Consider the following 7,276-nt stretch of genomic DNA (forward strand, 5'->3'; position numbering starts at 1 on the left):
CCGGCCGCCGCAGTCCGGGGGCCGATCCTGGCCGCGCCATCCCCCTCGGCCGCCGCTCGCTCTACCCGCCGTGCGTGGTTGTGCCGAGGGGCGGGCGCTGCCCCTACCGTGTCGCCATCCGGGGGGCGGCCCCGGCGCGCGGCCGGGGACTGGAGGGAGGTTCGGGCTGGAGCCGCCCCCGAGTTAGGTACAGACCGGGCCGCCCCCCAGCAACGCCGGGCAAGCCCAGCCCCCAGCTACTAGTCACGCCTCTCGCCTGCCGCCATCTGGAGACCCAGCGCGGCCCTAGCTTCTTACCTCGCCACCTGGCCTGGGCCGTGCTAGGTAGAGCGCTGGCTGGGCGCCGCGGTTGCACTGACCAGAGGCCTGAAAGGGCTGCTGCAGAATTAGCCCACCTGTTACTGCTTCCCAAGCCCCTGCCGGTGGGTGCAGAGTCAGATCCCAGCTGCTGTTGCTCGATGAGCAGAGCTCAGATTGCTGGGGGGGACAGCCAGCGCCCTGGGCGCCAAAACATATCCACAAAGCTATTTTCAAAGTGTGTTACAGCAGAAATAGGGCTGCTGCGGGGCCCCGCCGCTTAGGGTTTGGCCTCTTTTCTCCGAGAGTCTCTTGAAAGGGAAATTAAAATGGTTTAAAGCGATTTACTTAATTCATTGTTGTCCAGATTCCTGATGGTAGTGGGCTGTCCTTGGTTTTTTGTTTCTTCGGGGGTTTTGGTTTTGTTTGTTTTTTGAAGGCCCAGCTCCTGGAAGCATAAGATTAGGGGAGAAATTCGTCTTTCATTTTAAAAAAAAAGTTTCTAATGTTATGGCTCTAGAGAAAAGACTGAAAAACATGACCCTTGTGCTTGGGACTTCACAAAAAGCTAGGAAATTCAGACATCACTGCACTGGGATGAATTTATCCCTTCATCTTTAAAATTTAATAATCCAGTTCTAGTGCATAACATAAAGAGGGAAGACAGTTAAAAAGTACAGCTACATGCATTAAGATAGCTGTCAGTTATGTGCAGCAATGCAGAACTGCATTGGCTTCTGTGCACAGAAAACATGTATACAAGTGTTAGGGTGACCAGCTGTCCCAATTTTATAGAGACAGTCCCAATATTTGGGGCTTTTTCTTTTATAGGCTCCTATTGCCCCCCACTCCTGTCCCGATTTTTCACACTTGCTGTCTGGTCATCCTAACAAGTGTGTACACGTAGGACTACACCACCTAAAATGGAGCAGCTATGAATGAGTACTGTTATGTCAGCAGAGTGTTCAAAGAAATTGTGTGGGCAGCTTCCATTCTTACCAGGCAGTTTTTACATGAATGAAAATCTTGCCTAAGATTAGTGAACTTTCCACTGAAGTGTATAAAAGACATAATTACTCACTGCAGTTACTAGAGTATAGGCATAGCTGAGTGCACCTAGGAGTTTGGATTCTAGAAGGAGGATCGTTACAAGGCTCAGGAGGCAGACTCCACCCTGTGGAATAACTAATATCTAAGAATATAGTGACCATTCCATTTTGGACCCTGCGGGGGAACAATTTTTAGATAATCTTATTCTGATCTCCGTAAAATTTGAAAATTTAAACATCAACCACATTTTAGCATAAAAATTACATCAGCCATAATCTTTAGCAACAGGTTTATGGAGCACAACAGAGTCTTAGAAGACCTGTTTCCCACTCAGGATACAGCTGTAACAACCAGTAATTTGATTTTAATAAAATATAATGATCCAGATTTTCTCCTGCAACAAGATCTGCTTGTTGCAGAAAAGAGTAGGTTATCATTACCTGATTCACAAATATGTCTGCTACAGCAAAAAGTTAGAGGGGCCTAGGGCCTACTGAGATTTACACAGGCTGGCTATGGTCCCTAAAAGGACTACAACTATTCTGATCATTCTCAGCTGGCATGTTCTATCTCTGCTAGGCAACCAGATATCAAGTGTGAAAAATTGGGACGGGGTAGGGGCTAATAGGAGCCTATATAAGAAAAAGCCCCAAATATCGGGACTGTCCCTATAAAATTGGGACATCTGGTCACCCTAATATCTGCCCAGCCTTCAGTAAGTATATCCTTTCCTATTCCTGATGCTCCACCTCCAATAGAGTGGATGGGTGTGGTTGGCATAGAAACAGGTTGAGAGATTTCCCAGGTGGGGGGAATTCTTATCTGAGCACTTAGGGTCTGATGCCAGCCTCTTGGTACTACCTGAATGGTGTGAAAGGGCAGGAATGAGGGTAGGATCTTGTCCCATATGTTTATTTTCTGGGCATGTGAGCAAAATCCTAAACCCCTTAGTCTTTTACTCAGACAAAACTCCTACTGATTAATGAGAGTTTTATATAGGGCAGGACTGCCAGATTTAGTCCTATCAATTGAACCTTATGAATAAGTGGTTCAATCTCCACTGGACAGATCACATCAGGATGAAAAGATCATTTAATATTTAAAAAATAGAAAGATGATGTGATTGAATATGTCATGCGTTGGATCTATGAGTAGATTCCTACAATCAATCACACAGCATAAACTGTTTGTCTATATGGATGATTGTCTGGCATTTAATAGGGTACATCACTGTAAAGCTTTTCTATAAATCAATCCAAGGCTCTCATGTTTCAGTAAATTCTCCAACACTGCAAATTTGAATTACTCCAGCTAGCTATGTCCATATCAATAATAACACTAGTGGAATAACTACTACCAAAGATTATTTCACTGGGTTTTAAAATGTTCTTTAACCTTAAAATTTCTACACAAAATATTACACTGGTGCTGACAACTTTTATGCTGTTTGCAGCTGTGATTAGAAGCAAATAACATTTTTAAACCTAGCCATCAAATGTTGGTGTGCATTTAAACCATTAAAGTCAATGGGGTTTCAGGTAGGCACAGGGGTCTGCCATAGTAGAATAAATTGTGGGAACAGAGCCTTAGTGGTTTTGCGAGCCATGGCAGGAGATACTCAATGTAGCTCATTCAGGGTATTTTCAGGAATTCTGCCACTATTGGTCTAGTACCCCTGCGGCTCACCCTGTTCTAGCAATGGCAGGAGGTCTAGTGTTGAGTGGGCATAGGCTTTTTTTTTTTTTTTAAGGCCACCATGATGTCCAGCCCTGTCAGTGTAGGTCTAGTGTGCTTACACTTGGTTCACATATTCCTAGTACCAGTACAGCTGCAAGAACATTGGGGGAAATTCTGAAAATACTTTCTGAAAATGCCCGGTGTAACAAAATATTTTCAGAAATTCTCCTACTGTTGATCTAACAGATGAGTGTTCATTGTTGATAGGAACACTGATGGTTGGTGCTCAGTGTATTCTATTCCAGTTAATTTAAACAGTACAGCCCATACAAAAGTTTAAAATGTCCTAACAGTTAATTAGACGGACAATCACAAAATAACCTCCCAGCAGCGTAGAATTAGTCAAGTACAGGAAACAATTTCAACTCAGTCAGCCAATAAATCAGTGGTTCTCGATCCACAAGTCACTTAACGGCCCAGTCAGCTGCAGCCCATGTGACATCCTCAGGGCCATACAGGTAGTATATGTATATTGTATTATTGTGTGGATGTGGCACACATAACACATAGAAACTTAGTCTCCTGACAAACTTGTGACAACCATATTTTCTGGTTAGATACCAAATTAGAGAACCAGTAAGTAATTGGAAGAGACACCTTCACAAATTAGTTCTAGCCTGCAAGACCTTTTCCTCATATGGCAGCTTTACATTTTTGTAAATTTTAGATGTTTACAGAAATATACTTAACATCAGACAATCACCACTCCTTGGATAATAAAAACGAGGGATTTAAATGTTCAGTTGCTTGGAGAATGAAGCAAGACAGGACAGCTGCTTCCTTCTAAAATAAGAAATGTAAGATATACACGAGTTACATGTTAACAGCTAATATTGAACAGTGTCAGGTTGGCCAGATGGCTTTAAGATCTGTTCATATCTATACTCCAATGAAAAAGCTCCCATTCCGTACTCATGCTAATAGCGCCACATGTGCTACACATACCTATCTTGGTTTTGAGTTTTCTGCTATTCGGATTCCTATGTCTTTCTCCAGCTGGCACTGATATTTTAATTACATCATGCAAATTAATATTTCAAACATTACTGGCATACCTATTGTCAGAAGTCACCGGTGTGGTGCTCTGCTCTGTTCAGTGTTGATAAAAGTCGGCTTTGTGCGTGTGTTCCCTCTGTGTGCTGCCCTGGCTCTGCATATTGCTGACACAGCAGACCCCGAGAGAATCCCCAATGACCTCAGACTCTGATAAGGTACGAAGGGATCCAGCCAGGTTTACTTCCAAACGAAACACAGTCTCTGGCTCCCCGGATCAGATGTCTATAGTTCTGCCAGTACATATGTGCTCTCTGACAATGAACCGGCTCAGCCAGTGGTGGGATTTACCACTACCCCCTAGGCCAGACAAAGACATGGACTCAGGGATGCCTTCTTATACACAGGTACAAACAAGTTACACATCACTCCTGACACATAGAGGAGCAACCCCTCTATGCCCTGGTCTACGCTACGAGTTTAGGTTGAATTTAGCAGCGTTAGATTGATTTATCCCTGCACCCGTCCACACGACTAAGCCATTATTTTTGACTTAAGGGGTTGTCAAAATCGATTTAGGTACTCCTCCCCTGACAAGGGGATTAGCGCTGAAATCAACCTTGCCAGGTTGAATTTGGGGTAGTGTGGTCGCAATTCGATGGTATTGGCCTCCAGAAACTATCCCCGAGTGCTCCATTGTGACTGCTCTGGACAGCGCTCTCAACTCCGATGCACTGGCCAGGTAGACAGGAAAAGGCCGAAAACTTTTGAATTTCATTTCCTGTTTGACTAGCATGGCGATCTGCAAGTGAGTGCAGATCTCATCAGCAGAGGTGACCATGATGGAGTCCCAGAATCACAACAGAGCCCCAGCATGGACCGAACGGGAGGTATAGGATCTGATCGCTGTATGGGGAGATGAATCTGTGCTATCAGAACTCCATTCCAAAAGACAAAATGCCCAAACATTTGAAAAAATCTCAAAGGGCATGAAGGACAGAGGCTATAACAGGGACGCGCAACAGTGCCACATGAAACTTAAGGAACTCAGGCAAGCCTACCAAGGAACCAGAGAGGCAAACGGCCACTCCAGGTCAGACCCCCAGGCATGCCGCTTCCATGATGAGCTCCATGCCATTCTAGGTGGTGCAGCCACCACTACCCCACCCCTGTGCTTTGGCTCTGTCAACGGAGTAGCACGCACCAGGGATGAGGAAGATGAGGAGGACGAGGTTAAAGATAGCTCACAGCAAAGAAGCGGAGAAACTGTTTTCCCCGACAGCCAGGAACTGTTTCTCACCCTGGACCTGGAGTCAGTACCCCCCAAACCCACCCAAGGCTGCCCCCTGGACCCACCAGGCAGAGGAGGGACCTCTGGGGAGTGTACCTTTGTAAATATTATACATGGTTTAAAAGCAAGCGTGTTTAATGATTAATTTGCCCTGGCATTCGCGGCCACTACAGCTACTGGAAAAGTCTGTTAACGTGTCTGGGATGGAGTGGAAATCCTCCAGGGACATCTCCATAAAGCTCTCCTGGATGTACTCCAAAGCCTTTGCAAAAGGTTTATGGGGAGGGCAGCCTTACTCCATCCTCCATGGTAGGACACTTTGCCACGCCAGTCAAGTAGCACGTAGTCTGCAATCGTTGCATAACAAAGCATTGCAGCGTATGGTCCCGGTGTTTGCTGGCATTCAGACAGCATCCATTCTTTATCTCTCTGTGTTATCCTCAGGAAAGTGATATCATTCTTGGTCACCTGACTGAAATAGGCTGATTTGATTAAGGGGACATTCAAAGGTTCCCGTTCCTACTGGGCTGTTTGCCTTGGCTGAACAGAAATGTTCCCCGCTGTTAGCCACACCGGTGGGGGAGGAGGGGTGAAGTGATCATTCCAGAGAATTGAGTGTGTGTGTGTGGGGAGTTTAGTTGGGTTTGTGCTGCACATTAACCCAAAAACCACAGCCCCGCCTCCTTTTAAATGGCCAACCCATTTTAAATGGCCAACCCAACGGCTGCTTGGTATGGGAAATGAAGGCACTGCTGTTTGAAACCACTCACACGTTATGAAGGTTAAAGAAGCCAAAAGACTGTGTCTTACCATGGCTGCTTGCAAGCCAAATTCTGTTGCCTGGCCCTGTGTGAAAGATCTCTCACACCAAACCAGCATACCCTCAATAAGAGGCAAAATGAGACCTTGTACCGAAAGCACATGTACTATGTAATGTTAACAGCAAGGTTTCCTGTGAAAGAGTCTACCCATTGTTCTCTAAAATGTGTCTTTTAAACTACCATTCTCCCTTTTTTTTCCTCCACCAGCTGCAAATGTTTCAACATTCACACTGTCTTCTCCTTCCCAGAGGCTAGTGAAGATGAGAAGGCAAAAAAAATGCACTTGCGATGAAATGTTCTCTGAGCTCATGCAGTCCTCCCACACTGGAAGAGCCCAAGAATGTGTGGAGGCAAACAATGTCAGAGTCCAGGAAAGCACAATATGAATGAGAGGACAGGTGGTGGGCTGAAGATAATAAGTGGTGGGCTGCCGATGATAGGTGGCGTCAGCTTCGTGACAGAAGGCTAGAGGCAATGCCGGGGCTACTGGAGGAACAAATTGATATGCTCCAGCATATGACTGAGGTTCAGGAAAGGCAGCTTGAGCACAGACCGCCGCTACAGCCCCTGTGTAGCCAACCACCCTCCTCCTCAGGTTCCATAGCCTCCTCACCCAGATGCCCAAGAACATGGTGGGGGGCCTCTGGGCACCCAACCACTCCACCCCAGAGGACTGCCCAAGCAACAGAAAGCTGGCATTCAATAAGTTTTAAAGTGCAGTGTGGCCTTGTCCTTCCCTCCTCCCCTACCCCACCTGGTGCTTCCCTCCTCCCCAACCACTCGTGGGCTACCTTGGCAGTTATCCCCCTATTTGTGTGATGAATTAATAAAGAATGCATGAATATGAAGCAACAATGACTTTATTGCCTCTGAAGGCAGTGATCGAAGTGGGGAGGGGAGGGTGGTTAGCTTATAGGGAAGTAGAGTGAACCAAGTGTGAGGGGGGCGGAGTTCATCAAGGACAAACAAACAGAACTTTCAAGCTGTAGCCTGCCAGTCACAAAACTGTTTTTCAAAGCTTCTCTGATGCACACCGAGCCCTCCTGTACTCTGCTAACCGCCCTGGTGTCTGGCTGCGTGTCATCAG

General features: G+C 46.1%; 1 pseudogene; it reads left to right on the forward strand.

Moving 5' to 3' along the window:
- Positions 1 to 4,919: 4,919 nt before the first annotated feature.
- Positions 4,920 to 6,793, forward strand: LOC142046201 (uncharacterized; annotated as a pseudogene).
- Positions 6,794 to 7,276: the final 483 nt, after the last annotated feature.

Source organism: Chelonoidis abingdonii, chromosome 2 (genome assembly GCF_003597395.2).
Source record: "Chelonoidis abingdonii isolate Lonesome George chromosome 2, CheloAbing_2.0, whole genome shotgun sequence".
In the NCBI taxonomy this organism is placed as follows: Eukaryota; Metazoa; Chordata; order Testudines; family Testudinidae; genus Chelonoidis; species Chelonoidis abingdonii.